The 16,113-nt window shown below is 42.4% G+C and overlaps 1 protein-coding gene across 4 annotated transcripts in view; it reads left to right on the top strand.

The window, feature by feature from the left end:
* Positions 1 to 16,113, top strand: part of SHLD1 (shieldin complex subunit 1) — a 113,289-nt gene that overhangs the window by 58,194 nt on the left and 38,982 nt on the right. The gene's annotated exons all lie outside the window — the stretch shown is intronic.

Below are 16,113 nucleotides of genomic sequence, written 5' to 3' on the forward strand. Positions count from 1 at the left end.
GGAAGATCCTCTGGAGAAGGAAATGGCAGCCCACTCCAGTACTCTTGCCTGGAAAATTCCATGGACGGAGGAGCCTGGTAGGCTACAGTCCATGGGGTGGCAAAGAGTCAGACACAACTGAGCGACTTCATTTTCACTTTCACTTAGGATTGTCATAGCTTTTCTCCCAAAGAGCAAATGTCTTTTAATTTCATGGCTGTAGTTACTGTCCATAGTAATTTTGAAGCCCAAGAAAATAAAATATGCCCTTGTTTCCACTTTTTCCCTATATATTTGTCATGAACAGATGGGACTGGATGCCATGATCTTAGTTTTTTCAATGTTGAGTTTTAGGCCAACTTTTTCACTCTCCTCTTTCACCTTCATCAAGAAGCTCTTTAGTTTCTCTCCACTTTCTGTCATTAGAGTGATATCATCTGAATATCTGAGATTGTTGATATTTCTCCCAGCAAGAGATTCATCCCAGCCCAGAATTTTGCATGATGTACTCTGCATATAAGTTAAATAAGCAGGGTGACAACATACAGCCTTGACATACTCCTTTCCCAATTTTGAACCAGTCCATTGTTCCATATCCAGTTCTAACTGTTGCTTCTTGACCTGCATACAGATTTCTCAGGAGGCGGGTAAGGTGATCTGGTATTCCCATCTCTAAGAATTTTCCACAGTTTGTTGTGATCCACATAGTCGAAGGCTTTAGTGTAGTCGTGAAGCAGAAGTAGATGTTTTTCTGGAATTCCCTTGCTTTTTCTATGATCCAATGGATGTTGGCAATTTGATCTCTGGTTCTTCTGCCTTTTCTAAATCCAGCTTGTACATCTGGAAGGTCTTGGTTCACATACTTTTGAAGCCTAGCTTGAAGGATTTTGAGTGTTACTTTGCTAGCATGTGGAATGAATGCAATTGTATGGTAGTTTGAACATTCTTTGGCATTGCCCTGCTTTGGGATTGGAATGAAAGCTGACCTTTTTCAGTCCTGTGGCCACTGCTGACTTTTCCAAATTTCCTGGCATATTGAGTACAGCACTTACACAGCATCATCTTTAGGATTTGAAATAGATCAGCTGGAATTCCATCACCTCCTGATGTTTCCTAAGGCCCACTTGACTTCACACTCCAGGATGTCTGGCTCTATGTGAGTGATCACACCATTCTGGTTATCCAGGTCATTAAGATCTTTTTTGCATAGTTCTTCTGTGCATTTTTGTCACCTCTTCTTAATATCTTCTGTTAGGTCCATACCATTTCTGTCCTTTATCATGCCTGTCTTTGCATGAAATGTTCCCTTGTATATCTGATTTTCTTGAAGAGATCTCTAGTCTTTTCCATTCTATTGTTTCCCTCTATTTCTTTGCATTGTTCATTTAAAGAGGCCTTCTTATCTTTCCTTGCTATTCTCTGGAACTCTGCATTCAGTTGGGTATATCTTTCCCTTTCTCCTCTGCCTTTTGCTTCTCTTCTTTTTTCAGCTATTTTTAAGGCCTCCTCAGACAACAACTTTGCCTTTTTGCATTTCTTTTTCTTGGGGATGGTTTTGGTCACTGCCTCCTGTACAGTGTTATAAACCTCTGTCCATAGTTCTTCAAGCACTCTTGTCTGCCAGATCTAATCCTTTGTGTCTATTCATCAACTCTAATATATAAATATAAGGGATTTGAATTAGGTCTTACCTGAATAGCCTAGTGATTTCCCCTCCTTTCTTAATTTAAGCCTGAATTTTGCAATAAGGAGTTCATGATCTGAGCCACGGTCAGCTCCCAGTCTTGTTTTCCTGACTGTATAGAACTTCTCCATCTTTGGGTACAAAGAATATAATCAATCGGATTTCAGTATTGACCTTGTGATGTCCATGTGTAGCATCGTCTCTTGTGTTGTTGGAAGTGGGTTTTTACTATGACCAGTGTATTCTCTTGACAAAACTCTGTTATCCTTTGGCCTGCCTCATTTTGTACTCTAAGACCAAACTTGCCTGTTACTCCAGGTATCTCTTGACTTCCTACTTTTGCATTCTAATCCCTATGATGAAAAGAACATCTTTTGTTTGTTTGTTAGTTCTACACGGTCTTATAGGTCTTCATAGAACTGTTTGACTCTTCAGCTTCTTCAGCATTAGTGGTTGGGACAAAAACTGTGAATTACTGTGATGTTAAATGGTTCGCCTTCAAAATGAATCAAGATCATGTGCTCAGTAAAAGATGCAAAAAGAATACCTGTTGCAGTCTCTGGAGCCCTTTCCCTGTGTAGCTCCCTCCTCTCTAGGACTCAGCCTCACAAATTCCAAGTACCTTACACTCGTATCTGTCTCCTTATTGGGCTCTGCTTAGATCCCACTCCTGCACTGTGGTCCAGAAAATGCCTCCAGGCAGGAAACCGGGGCAGTCCTCGCACATCTTGTTTTGTTTTCCTTTTCTCAGGGATCCTATAGCACCTGTGTCCAGTATTTGAAAAGAGTTGTTCCATACATTTTGTCCTATTTTCTGGTTGTTTACAGCAGAAGGGCAAGTCTGGTACCAGATATTGTATCATTGGCAGAGGTTTTTGTTGTTGTTCAGTTGCTCAGTCTTGTCTGACTCTTTGCAACCCCATCCTTCACTATCTCCTAGAGTTGACTCAAACTCATGTCCATTAAGTCAATGATGCCATCCAGCCATCACATCCTCTGTTGTCCCCTTCTCCCAGAATCAGGGTCTTTTCCAGCGAGTTGGCTCTTTGCATAAGGTGGCCAAAGTACTGAAGCTTCAGCTTCATCATCTGTCCTTCCAGTGAATATTCAGGGATGATTTTCTCTTGGATTGACTGGTTTGATATCCTTGCAGTCCAAGGGACTCTCAGGAGTCTTCTCCAGCACCAATTTGAGAGCATTCATTCTTTGGCGCTCAGCCTTTTTTATGTCCAACTCTCACATCTGTACATGACTACTGGAAAAACCATAGCTTTAACTATATGGACCTTTGTCAGCAAAGTGATGTCTCTGCTTTTTAATATGCTGTGAAGGTTTGTATAGCTTTTCTTCCAAGGAGCAAGTGTCTTTTAATTTCGTGGCTTCCGTTACTGTCTGCAGTGATTTCAGAGCCTAAGAAAATAAAGTCTGTCACTGTTTCCACTTTTTCACCATCTATTTGCCATGAAGTTTTGTGAGAGGTTATTTAGATTTTTTTCTCTACTATTTTTCCATATTAAGTAAAGGCAGAGATCTTGTCCCCACTTTATAGGTTAGATGACACAGAGTTGCCAAGAGTGATTAAGAAGCTTGAGATCACATATGGCAGGAACCCTGGATCATGTGACCTTGCCCTGACTTACTGAACTAGATCCCGCCTGTGGACCTAAGCATACCAGTGAGTGTTGGTAGTGGCACACCAGTGAGTATTACTGGTTCCAGTTGGCAGAGACAAAAGCAGTGGAGAAAAGAGAAAACAGAATAAAGAAAGTGGTAGAAGAATGGGGTAGGAAGAACTCTATATCTGTGTATCAGGAGAGAAAGTTGGGGCTGCTATAGTAACCCCAGGAGTTGTGTAAGCTGTCACTCACTGTCACCCGTAACAATATAGAAATAATAGCTGCTGACCTGAGATCCTTCAACATATTGTCTCATTTAATCTTCATTCTCTACCTAAAGAAGACACTATTATTCCTGTATTATAGATGAGGAAACTGAGGCTCAAAGGCAAAATTACCTGCCCATAACAATATTGCAGCAATGGTGAGATTTGAACAGGGCACAGCAGACTCCGAAGTTCGTGCTAGTCATCATTATAGTTCGCCAGCAGAGGGTACCTTTCCCTGACTCATTTTTGTTAATTTGCCTAGTATTTTTTCCCCTTTCACCTGATTCTGCCGCTACAGGAATACCATTTATTTTCTTCTTATTTTTAAAATCAGTACATGCTAATTGTAGGAGACTTTGAAAATACAGAACATTAGAAGGACAAAAATCATCTGTATACTCACCATTATCCATTATTTTCAATCTCAAACTTTGGTTTTTCACTGTAATGCTCACTTTTATAACTGCTTTGTCTTCACCACATATAATGTGGTATTTATTGATGAATGTTTATTGATTTTAGGCACCATCAGAACTCTGCAGAATATTTAAAACAGCAGTTAACTTGCTAAGAAAATCACACATTTGTTTTTGTGCCTGAAGAGCTACTGGATTCCAGTGGACGCACATGGGGACCTGATAGCCTTTTCCAGTTTCAGGTCTGTGCCGTGCTAACTTTGATGGCCCTCACGGCTAAGGAGCAATGCAAGGGCACCATGCTGTACCCATAGGCACTCAGCTGATACCTTTCGACTGTAGGCCTTCAGAGATGGAAAGTAAATTCAGTATAGATATTCACCAACTATTCATTGAACACGCTCTGTGCTTCCTCCTAGGGAGGAAGTGTGAGCTAGAAACAGTCTTTCCTGTCTTGGAATTTACCCTTTAGTGATAGAAAACCCATGAAATCCACTTCTGAAATGTCCAGATTAGAAGACATTTTCCCAGCATGATATTTTTACCAGTAAACTCAGAATTGTTTGCCATAGGTAGGTTTGAAAAGGAAATAAAGATGGGAACATGTTACTTTAGGCTGATGTTAGATGATCTCTTAGCCTGCTGTCATGCTGTCTCACAGGGAAGGTTTTATGTATGCCTCCCTAGATTTTGTCTTCTTTTCATCTCCGAGTCTGATGTATAAGCTTTAGCCGGGGCCTTTGATTTACAGTGTTCTGAAGAAAGAGACTGGGGGTGACAAAGCCAGCCAGGCCATCCCTAAGAGCCTGATATATTGTCCCAAATCAAGCTATCTGAGAGCCACACAGAGGATTTCTGCAGCGTGCTCAGGGAGAGCCTGCTGGAGGCAGCACCCTGAAAGCCTCATAAAACAGTGTTTCCCCATCCTACTTTGAAAGGCACAGTTCGCTTGGGTATGGCAGCAATTTGTAATCCTTTGGATCATCTTTCACTATCAAGAGTTTAGTCAACTGAGAAATAAGAAATTGTGGGTCCATCAGTTATAGATATATTAAATAAAGGGCTTTAAAATTATGTAGAAGTCTGTGACCAATATATTTTTTTTAGCTTTAATTGCTTTACAATGTCATGTTAGTTTCTACTATACAGCAACATGAATCAGCTATAAGCATACATACATCCTTTCCCTCCTGTGGCTCGCTTCCATTTTTCCTGCATCCCATCCCTCTAGGTCATCACACAGCACTGACCTGAGCTCCCTGTGTTGCAGAGCAGATTCCCACTGGTTATATACTTTACATATGGCAGTATGTATATGTCAGTGCTACTCTCTCAATTTATACCCCCAGTTCCTTCCCCACTGTTGTGTCCCCAAGTCCTTTCTCTGTGTCTGCATGCGGCCAACATTTTTTTAAACTCTCAAACATAGCTTGGTAAAAACTTCGTTGTAGCATACTGAGTATTGAGGGACAGTGAGTTCAGTTACCTGAGTTATCACTCAGTTTGGGAGTGATAAAAAATTACCCCCAATATTCCACAGCTTAAAACAACAAACATTCATTATCTCACAGTTTCTGGGGATCAAAAATCTGGGAGTGGCTTAGCTAAGGATTTCTGGCTTAAGGGATCTCATGAGGTTGCAGTCAAGCCTTGACGGGCGCTAGAGGATCTGCTTCCAAGAAGGTTCACTCATGTGACTCCTGGCTAGAGTTTTCCGTTCTCCAGGCCCCTCCACAGGGCTGCTGAGTGTCCTCAAAACATGGCAGGTGGCTTCTCCCCAAGTGAGTTGGGAGAGAGAGAGAGGTGGAGTGTGCTCAAAACAGAAGCCACAGTACCTTTCATACATCTAATCTTGGAAGGAACAGACCATTACTTCTACCATATTCTACGTGTCACATGGGCCTACCCTGCTACAGCATGGGAGGAGGCTATTCCAGAATTTCATGAACTCCAGGAGATGGGGACCTTTAGGGGTCATCTTGGACGCTTGGCTACCATGTCTGCTGTTGATCAGGCAAAATTTCATTTAAAAGTCCATCATGTTGGGTCAGGTGAGTTGATATATACTGCTTCTGTTGTTCGTCTTCTTGAGAGACACAAAGTGAAAATCCAGATCTGAGAGGTTGTGAAGGTGCATGTGTGTGTCCCTAAATCCCAGGCATGAGGCCCATTCTATAGTTTCCTATCATCTGTCAGGCGAAAGAGCTGACACTTGAGAGGCACGGATTGATCACTCGCAGACTTTTGGGACTGGATGAACAGTCTCAACCTGGGCAAGACCAGGGACCCAGTACAAGGGAAAAACCCCTTCTTGTCTGTCCGCTGAAGGGGACACTGACCAGGCTCCAGGTCTGGGGAATCTGAGGAGGGGACCTGTTGTCAGTGGAACATCCTGGGAACACATCGAAGCCATGGTGCCTTTTAGCCCTCATTTTCCACAAAGGGAAAGAGGGATCCAGTGTTCGGCTGCTGGTAAAGCCCTTCCTTTAGTCTCCTCCATATGAGATCTAGGTCTGGTATTGGCCAAGTGATATGCTTGCTCTAGAATTTAAATTCCTCAATGTTACAAAGTGGTTGGGCTAGGAGAAAAATGTATCAGCACCCGCTTTCCTTTGAGTTCAGTCATGTTGCAACTGCTATTTCAGCAGGTATTGACCACTGAAGAGTTACTGGGCATTCAAATGTGAAAGCTACTGGTTTCTAAGTGGCATTTTATTTCCACTCAGAGACTTATAAGTAGCCAGTCTTATGGCATGCAAGTGGAGGTACCTGACAATACCCTGGTTTCTCCAGTAACAAATAGTCAGAGGGAATTACCAAAGTCCCCCAGACATTCCGAGCAGTGTGCAAATGATGTGCTTATTTGCTTTTCAAAAAAATTATACCCTCCACCCATATTTTCCCACTGAGAATATTCTTACTACATTTGCTTTATCATTCTCTCTGTTTCCATTCAATGCTGCTTTTCAGAAGGGTTGTTCTTGTTATAAGGGTAATAAATTAACATTGTAAAATATAGACAAACTTAAAGAAGAAAGTTTAGAAAGAAGAAACTCTAAGATGAAAAGAGTGGAAAGAAGTTGGGATGGTCTTCAAGCACATCTAATGACTTATTTTCTTATAACTGTTCACATCACTTAACTCTGGTTCATGGGTACACGAAGGTTTGCCATTTTTGTTTTTGTATGTTTCCTGCTTGCTTGAGTATTTCATGTATTTTTTAAAAAGCAATACTGAGAAGAAACCCTTCTCCTTTTTAAAACCTGGAGATAATCCTTAATCATTGTTACCATTTTTGTGATTTACTTATAACTTTTTTTTTAAGCCAAATAAAACTCACTCTCTATGTATAATTTTGCATGCAGCAGTGTTTCATTCTGTGCCTGCTGCTGCTGCTGCTAAGTTGCTTCAATCGTGTCCGACTCTGTGCAATCCCATAGATGGCAGCCCACCAGGCTCCCCCATCCCTGGGATTCGGTGCCTAGAAGGTAGAATTACTGCATCAGAAGGCATGCACCTTTCTAAATTTGTCATATAAGTGCTGTTAACACTCCAAACAACTGTATCAAAAATGTCTGAGAGTGACTGTGTTCCCACATCCTTGCTGACATGGGTGAAAAACAAGAATTCATTGTTCTAATTTGCATTTCTCTGATTACTAGTAATAGGTTCACTCTATTTCATTTTCTTAGACATTTTATTCTCCTGTGAATTATCTGTCCTTATCATTGGATTTTTTTAAATTGGGTTATTTGCTTTTTGAAAAAATTATACCTTCCATTCATATTCTCCCACTGAGAATATTCTTACATTTTGCTTCATCATTCTCTCTGTATATTATTTTTTCTGTTAATCATTTGAGAGTAAGTGTAGACATGATGCTCCTTCACTCATAAATACTGTAGTACAGTGTATGTTTCCTAAAAAAGGGACATTCTCTTATATAACTACAGTGCATTTATCAAAATCAGAGAAATCAACATTTATACAGAGCTTCACTGTGGATTATTCCACAGACCAGATTCAATTTTTGCAGTTGTCTATTTCCTTTAGACATGAGCCTTTTCTGATATCATTTAAATTCAAAAATAAATTTTTAATCACTGAAAAACATTGAATTATAGAGATATGCTATAATTTATTAGCTATCTTTGCCAGCTATCAATAATATTTTTACTCTTACAATGCCACTGAGCGCATCAGTGTCCCATGTGTTTTGTGTTGCATCCTGCTGACACACATCAGAGATGGCAGCTCTGAGAAGGAACATGTTTATGGTGTGCGTCGGGGTAGGACTGGGTCAGCTGTTGTCATCATTGTTGTTGTTCAGTCGCTAAGTCATGTCTGACTTTGTGACCTCATGGACTGCAGCACACCAGGCTCCTCTGTCCTGCACGATCTCCTGGAGTTTGCTCAAATTCATATCATTGAGTCACTGATGCCATCTAGCCATCTCATCCTGTCGCCCCCTTCTCCATCTGCCCTCAATCTTCCTAGCATCAGTGTCTTTTCCAGTGTGGCTCTTTCCATCAGGTGGTCAAAGCATTGGAGCTTCAGCTTCAGCATCAGTCCTAATGCATATTCAGGATTGACTTCCTTTAGGATTGGCTGGTTTGATCTTCTTGCTACCCACGTCTCAAGAGTCTTCTCCAGCACCACAATTTGAAAGCAGCAATTCTTTGGCGCTCAGCCTTCTTTATGGTCCAACTCTCATATCCCATACATGACTATTGAAAAAACAATATCCTTGACCATAAGGGCCTTTTCCAGCAAAATTATGTCTCTGCTTTTTAATATGCTATCTAGGTTTGTCATAGCTTTTCTTCCAAGGAGCAAGTATCTTAATTTCATGGCTGCAGTCACCATCTAGTGATTTTGGAACCCAAGAAAATAAAATCTGTCACAATTTCCACTTTTTCCCCATCTGCTTGCCATGAAGTGATGGGACTGGATCCTAAAAGATGATGCTGTTAAAGTGCTGCACTCAATATGCCAGCAAATTTGGAAAACTCAACAGTGGCCACAGGACTGGAAAAGGTCAGTTTGTATTCCAATCCTAAAGAAAGGCAATGTCAAAGGATGTTCAAACTACTGCACAATTGCACCCATCTCACATGCTAGCAAAGTAATGCTCAAAATTTTCTAAGACAGGCTTCAGTAGTATGTGAACCGTGAACTTCCAGATGTTCAAGCTGGATTTAGAAAAAGCAGAGGAACCAGAGATCAAATTGCCAACATCCTTTGGATCACTGAAAGAGCAAGAGAGTTCCAGAAACACATCTGCTTTATTGACTACGCCAAAGCCTTTGACTGTGTGGATCACAAGAAGCTGTGCAAATTTCTTAAAGAGGTGGAAATACCAGACCACCAGACCTGTCTCCTGAGAAATCTGTATGTAGGTTAAGAAGCAACAATTAGAACTGGACATGGAACAACAGACTGGTTCCAAATCAGGAAAAGAGTACATCAAGGCTGCATATTGTCACCCTGCTTATTTAGCTTACATGCAGAGTACAGTCATGCAAAATGCTGGGCTGGATGAAGCACAAGCTGGAATCAAGATTTCCAGGAGAAATATCAATAATCTCAGATATGCAGATGACACTACCCTTATGGCAGAAAGCGAATAACTAAAGAACCTCTTGATGAAAGTGAAAGAGAGAGTGGGAAAGTTGGGTTAAAACTCAACATTCAGGAAAGATCATGGTGTCTGGTCCAATCACTTCATGGCAAATAGATGGGGAAACAAGGAAAGGAAACAGTGACAGACTTTTATTTTGGGGGGCTCCAAAATCATTGCAGTTAGTGACTGCAGCCATGAAATTAAAAGATGCTTGCTCCTTGGAAGAAAAGCTATGATGAACCTTGACAGCATATTAAAAAGCTGAGAAAGTACTTTGCCAACAAAGGTCCATCTAGTCAAAGCTATGGTTTTTCCAGTAGTCATGTATGAATGTGAGAGTTGGACCATAAAGGAAGCTGAGGACCGAAGAACTGATGCTTTTGAACTGTGGTGTTGGAGAAGACTCTTGAGAGTCCCTTGGACTGCAAGGAGACCCAACCAGTCTATTCTAAAGGAGATCAGTCCTGAATATTCATTGGAAGGACTGATGTTGAAGCTGAAACTCTAATACTTTGGCCATCTGATGTGCAGAACTGACTCATTAGAAAAGACCCTGATACTGGGAAAGATTGAAGGCAGGAAGAGAAGGGGATGACAGAGGATGAGATGGTTGATGGCATCACTGACTCGATGGGCATGAGTGTGGGTAAGTTCCAGGAGTTGGTGATGGACAGGGAAGTCTGGTGTGCTGCAGTCCATGGTTTTGCAGAGAGTCGGACATGACTGAGCAACTGAACTGAACTGAGTGAGGCTGGATGCCATGATCTTCATTTTTTTAGTGTTGAATTTCAAGCTAACTGACTGGTTCAAATTTGGAAAAGGAGCACAGGACTGTATATTGTCATCTTTCTCGTTTAACTTATATACAGAGTATATAATGTGAAATGCCAGGCTGGATAAATCCCAAGCTGGAATCAAGATAGCTGGGAGAAATATCTACAGCCTCAGATATGCAAGTGACACCACTGTAAGGACAGAAAGTAAAGAGGAACTAAAGAGCCTGTTGATGAGGGTGAAAGAGGAACATAAACAAGCTGGGCCAACTGTCCTGATCCCTTTATAATATCCAGGGAGACCTCCTCCTTCTCCCTGCCCCACACTTTCTCCTTCCAGTTCCTCCTGCATCCGATTGCAGGATCATTTCCGATTTCTGCTCGAAAACTCCTTTTTGCATGCCATTTTCTTTCAGCTGGACGGGTATGGGTGCCCGGCACCCTTGAGTTCTATGCTCTGTCTTGCCCACTGTGCTTTCTGTCTTCCAGATACTCCTCCAGGTTGTCATCCCTTGGTGGCACCCTTCTGGCCTTCCAGCATACAGTGAATGCATATGTATGCGCTTAGTTTCATACTCTCAGTCTGGGTACTGATGCTTTCTTTAGAATAGGCTCTTGACAGGCAAACTACAGTGTCAAAGCATTTGAGTCTCATAGCCCTCTGGGAAGATGACATTGCTTTTCCTCCACCCAGCAAGCTGCGAGGAGGCTGGTCTTTCTGTGTCCTGGGTGACATCCACCTCTTCCACAGCCATCTGTGCCTACTGCGGCTAGAGTATGGGTACAGACTTCTGTCTCATTGTTTTAGTTTGCATTTCTTTGCCAATGAAATGCAGTATTTTTTCACATGTGGTAAAATACACGTAACATAAAAAAATTGCCATATTAACCATTTTTTATTAATAAAATACACAGTTAAGTGGCAATATGTGTCCTGTTGTGTCATCACCACTATCCAAATCCAGAACTTTTTCTTCTTCCCAAACTGAAACTCTACCCATTAAACACTAACTCCCTATCTCCCTTGCCCCCACCTGGCAACCACCAGTCTACTTTCTACCTCTACCGGTGAAATACAACATTATTTTTGGTCTGAATTGGCAGTTCCCATTTTTCACCTATAAATTGTTTGTAAATGTCCTTACCTACTTTCCTTATTGGAACGTTAATATTTCCCTCACTAAGTAAGAGGGATTCACTAGGGAAACTGAGAGGAAATGGATCAAAGAGTTCTAAATTTTTAAAGTGTAGCTGAAGGATTAGGGGCTTTTTTCTGCCTGGTTTTGATTCCTCAGAGGTTTGCCTTCTTATGCCCGCTTCTGGCTGCTAAGTCAGGTTCTCCCAGCTGTTTCCTCTCCTTAAAAAAAGACGTAGCTTTTTTTTTTTTTAACAACTTTATTGAGGAATAAATGACAGTAATATAATTATATATATTCGAAGTATACAGTGTAATGATTTGATATACACTGTGAAATGATTACCAAGATGAACATAACAGATTCACTACCTCACAGAGTTCATTTAAGTTTCGTATGTGTAGTGAGAATGCTTAACATTAAAAAAAAAAAATTCAGGCTTTTTGTGCTTATATGAGTACGAAGCCCAAACAATAAACAACAAAATGAAAAAATTAACAGCATTAATTTAATGTTCTACATTATACTGTTTTGCTGAAACTTACTGTAGCTCAGTTTACAAACTCTACAATGGGAGTCAGTCACAAAAACTAAAACAAAAAGAGAAAGAAACAAAGAAAAAGAACTGGGTTCGGCAGTTCTCACCGGAGAGCTGGGCTGCCCTGTGGGCTTTGGTGCCCTCATTGGTCCATCCTGAGGCTGCTTATTTGCCTGGGTCTAAAGGAAGCAGGTTCATTTAGGCCTCTTATTAAGGATTACCCCCATGAGTCATAAAGCAGGCTTGCTTCTTGCTTCTCATTTGACTGAGAAAATTTAAAGAGAAAAAGAACTTCCTCATTCCCTACCACCTGCCTCTGTCCCCAGATGCCCCATGTGGGGCAGTGACTAATTGTCTGTGTCCCTGTTTAAGGCTATTCCTTCCACTCACGTGCAGTTCTCATCTTCTCTCTTCTGCTCGCAGGCATCACACCTCCAGTCATCTCTTCTCTCCTGCATTTTTTATTACCCCCTCTTGACTGGTTCATTCTTTGCAGCATAAAATCTCTCATCTTTAATTTGACTCCTTATTGCCCTCAACTACTGCCCCCATTTCTCTGTTCGTCTTTGTAGCAAAGGGCTATGAAAGAGGAGTCTAGCTTGTCTGACCCACTCTCTTAATTCTTCCTAATTTCTCTTCAACCCACTCAGTTGGGCTTTTGCCTCCCCTCCCCACCAGCCCTCCCCTCCCCTACCTCCACACACCACACCCCTGCTCTTCTTATGGACTTGTGGTGTCTTTTATCTCTCAAATCCCGTGGTCTGTTCTCAGTCCTCATCGTGTTTAACCAGACAGCACGGTTGATGCAGCTGGTCATCCCTTTCCTGGACATCTGTTCTTCACTTAGCTTCTGGGACATCCCTTCCTCTTGCTTCTTCTCCCCTCTCATTGGCTGCTCTTTCTCAGCTTCTTTTGTTGGTTCTGGCTCTTCTTACTGCTTCTAACCCCTGGAGCATCTCAGGCTCAGACTTCAGGCCTCTTTCCTTCGCCCTCTGCCTCATCCCATGATGATGTCTTTTACTCCTATGGTGCCAGCCCTCCCTGAGCCCCAGACACCTACACTCAGCTACCTACTCCGTAGCTCTAGATGGCCATCTAACTAGCACCTCAAACTTCAGTTCAAATAGAACTCTTGATCCCTTTCAAACAGATGAACAAACAGCTCAACCTCTCACCTAATTTTCTTCTCTTCACCCGGTTCCTCAGTCCTCATACCTATCCTCTGTGTCCAATACAAGCAGTCCCACAGGCTTTATCTCCCAAATATGTTCCAAGTATGGCAGTGTCTCGGAGAAGGCAATGGCACCCCACTCCAGTACTCTTGCCTGGAAAATCCCATGGACGGAGGAGCCTGGAAGGCTGCAGTCCATGGGGTCGCTGAGGGTTGGACACAACTGAGCGACTTCACTTTCACTTTTCACTTTCACGCATTGGAGAAGGAAATGGCAACCCACTCCAGTGTTCTTGCCTGGAGAATCCCAGGGACAGGGGAGCCTGGTGGGCTGCCGTCTATGGGGTCGCACAGAGTCGGACATGACTGAAGTGACTTAGCAGCAGCAGCGTGGCAGCGTCTTACCACATCCATCACTTCACCCATGTGCAAGCCACCATCTTACATTGACTCTGCAGTAGCTTTCTAACTAATCTCCGGTCCCTTTCTTACCCTCCTTAATTCACTCTCCATTGGCACCCAGAGCAACCTTTTCCTAAACTGTCAGTTCTGCCACTTAACTCTCCTACTTAAACGCTTCCAGTGCACTTTGGACGTAATCCAAGTATCTTCCATTGGCCTCTGGGCCCCACGTGATCTGGCCTCTCCCTGCCTGGCTATATCCCCTCCTCCTTACCCACTTCTCACCAGCCATACACAAGCTCATCCCCACCTCTCAGATTTTGCGCTTTTAGGTCCTTTAGCCTGCAATGTTCTTCCACTGAAACATGTTTTGTTCCCTCATTTCCTACAGATCTCTGCTCAAATATGACTTTCCCAGGAGCCTTGTTGGCCCACCCCCTCCATCCTGCCCTTCCCATCCACATCGTTCTCTATCCCCTTCCTCTGCTTTTTCTTTCTTCCTGGAGTTTATCACAGTCTCCAGTTAAAGTCTCTGTTTACTCATTTATTTTCTATTTTACCAGGGGGAACATAAACCCCATGAGAATAAGCACTTTATTTCTCTTATTCACTGCTGAATTGTCAATATCTAGAATTAATGCCTGACACAAAGCAGCTACTCAAGAAATTGGTGTTAGGTGATAATTGAATTAATATTCATCTTCTACCATAATTGAAGAACTATGTTTTAAACACTGCAGTAGAGATCTGGGATGAATTATTAACCTGTGTGTCTACTTTTTGCCTTGATCTAAAGTGTCATTTCCTAAGCGAAGCAGTAGCAATGTAGAATCTACAAGATTCAGCCCAAGTTACTATCTTGTGCAAGGATCTAACGCCTACAGCTATCTACTGCCTAGTTTTGCCCTTTAGTCGAGGGAACTAGAGGTGCTGCTCTGTACAGTGGCTGTCAAATATAGTTTAAAGTAGACTGGAATTTTGACATGAAATTTTACCCATGATCATGGCTTAAGTGAAATGAACCTCTTCTTGGAAAAGGAGCGGGCTTAGGGAATCAAATGAGATGAAAACAAGTGGTAACTGAAAGAGAAATATTACCAGTCATTGAAAAAAAATTAAAAGAAATCCGGATTCAATATTTTTAAATAGATCAGAAACATAAGAAACAGATTTAGTTAAAATTATATACATTGGTATATAAACTGACCAAGTGTGTTAGTCGGTCATTCGTGCCCAACTCTTTGTGACCCCATGGACTGCAGCCCACCAGGCTCCTCTGTTCATGGGATTTTCCAGGCAAACATACTGGAGTGGGTTGCCATTGCCTTCTCCATAAATTGACCATGCTGCTGCTAAGTCGCTTCAGTCGTGTCCGATTCTGTGCAACCCCATAGATGGCAGCCCACCAGGCTCCCCCATCCCTGGGATTCTCAAGGCAAGAAGCTAGAGTGGGTTGCCATTTCCTTCTCCAATGCAAGAAAGTGAAAAGAGAAAGTGAAGTCGCTCAGTCGTGTCCGACTCTTAGAGACCCCGTGGACTGCAGCCTATCAGGCTTCTCCGTCCATGGGATTTTCCAGGCAAGAACACCGGAGTGGGTTGCCATTGCCTTCTCTGAAATTGACCATATCCAGCCTAAAAAAAAGATCTCTTTCCTAAACTGGAATTTTTAAGGAAATATGTACCTATAGAAGAATTTAATGATGAAATCTCCAGTTTTCTACAATGTGGATTGAAGTGTGTGTTTTTGCAACTGCTGCGGTCATCAGAGGCCTTATCTTCCTTTTCAAAACCACCAGATTGCTAGCATGTTACAAATGCGGAGTCAGTGCCCCTTGTGGGGTCTTAAAAATGATGTCCATACAGCCAGACTCTGAGATGCATATGAAATGAGAGGGTTTATTATACTCACAGTGCTAGAGGAGGGAGGCCCTCAGGCTGGGCAGGAGGTCATGTGGGAGGAGCACTCAGGGAGCAGACGCAACAAGCAGGTCAGGGGCTGAGAACGAACGAGCACCAGGGGTCAGGTACGGTCCCCACACAAGTGAAAGGTGAGAAGGGATTTTACTGGTGTGTTTGAATGTCACTTGGTCACAGTCAAGAGAGGGCGAGAAGGGACCAGCCTTGTCACACTGTGCATCTGGTTGCCTGGCAGATGCTTCCAGTCTGTGCTCGGGGGTGTTGAGGCATCAGGAAAATTGGAAGTTTTAAAAATTGGCAATACAATCAAGTAAACCACATCCCTGTCAAAGTCCGTTATGGACTCTCCCATTATGCCCCAAAGAGAGGGTGTCCTCCTTTAAAACAAATTAGCAGGTTGAACCTGAAAGGATAAGTATTCACAGTAGTGTAGGTTTTCTTGGCTCCTGCTAATATGAATGTATGGAACATTACTGATTAACCAGTGCCATGTGCCAGCTGCCTCGTCTTGCAAGTTGAGTGTACACACAGTCGTGGCAACCTGCCTTAATGTAGAGGAAACAACCGTAGAAACGGATCGTTCTCTGCA

Source organism: Ovis aries, chromosome 13 (assembly GCF_016772045.2).
Source record: "Ovis aries strain OAR_USU_Benz2616 breed Rambouillet chromosome 13, ARS-UI_Ramb_v3.0, whole genome shotgun sequence".
Lineage (NCBI taxonomy): Eukaryota > Metazoa > Chordata > Mammalia > Artiodactyla > Bovidae > Ovis > Ovis aries.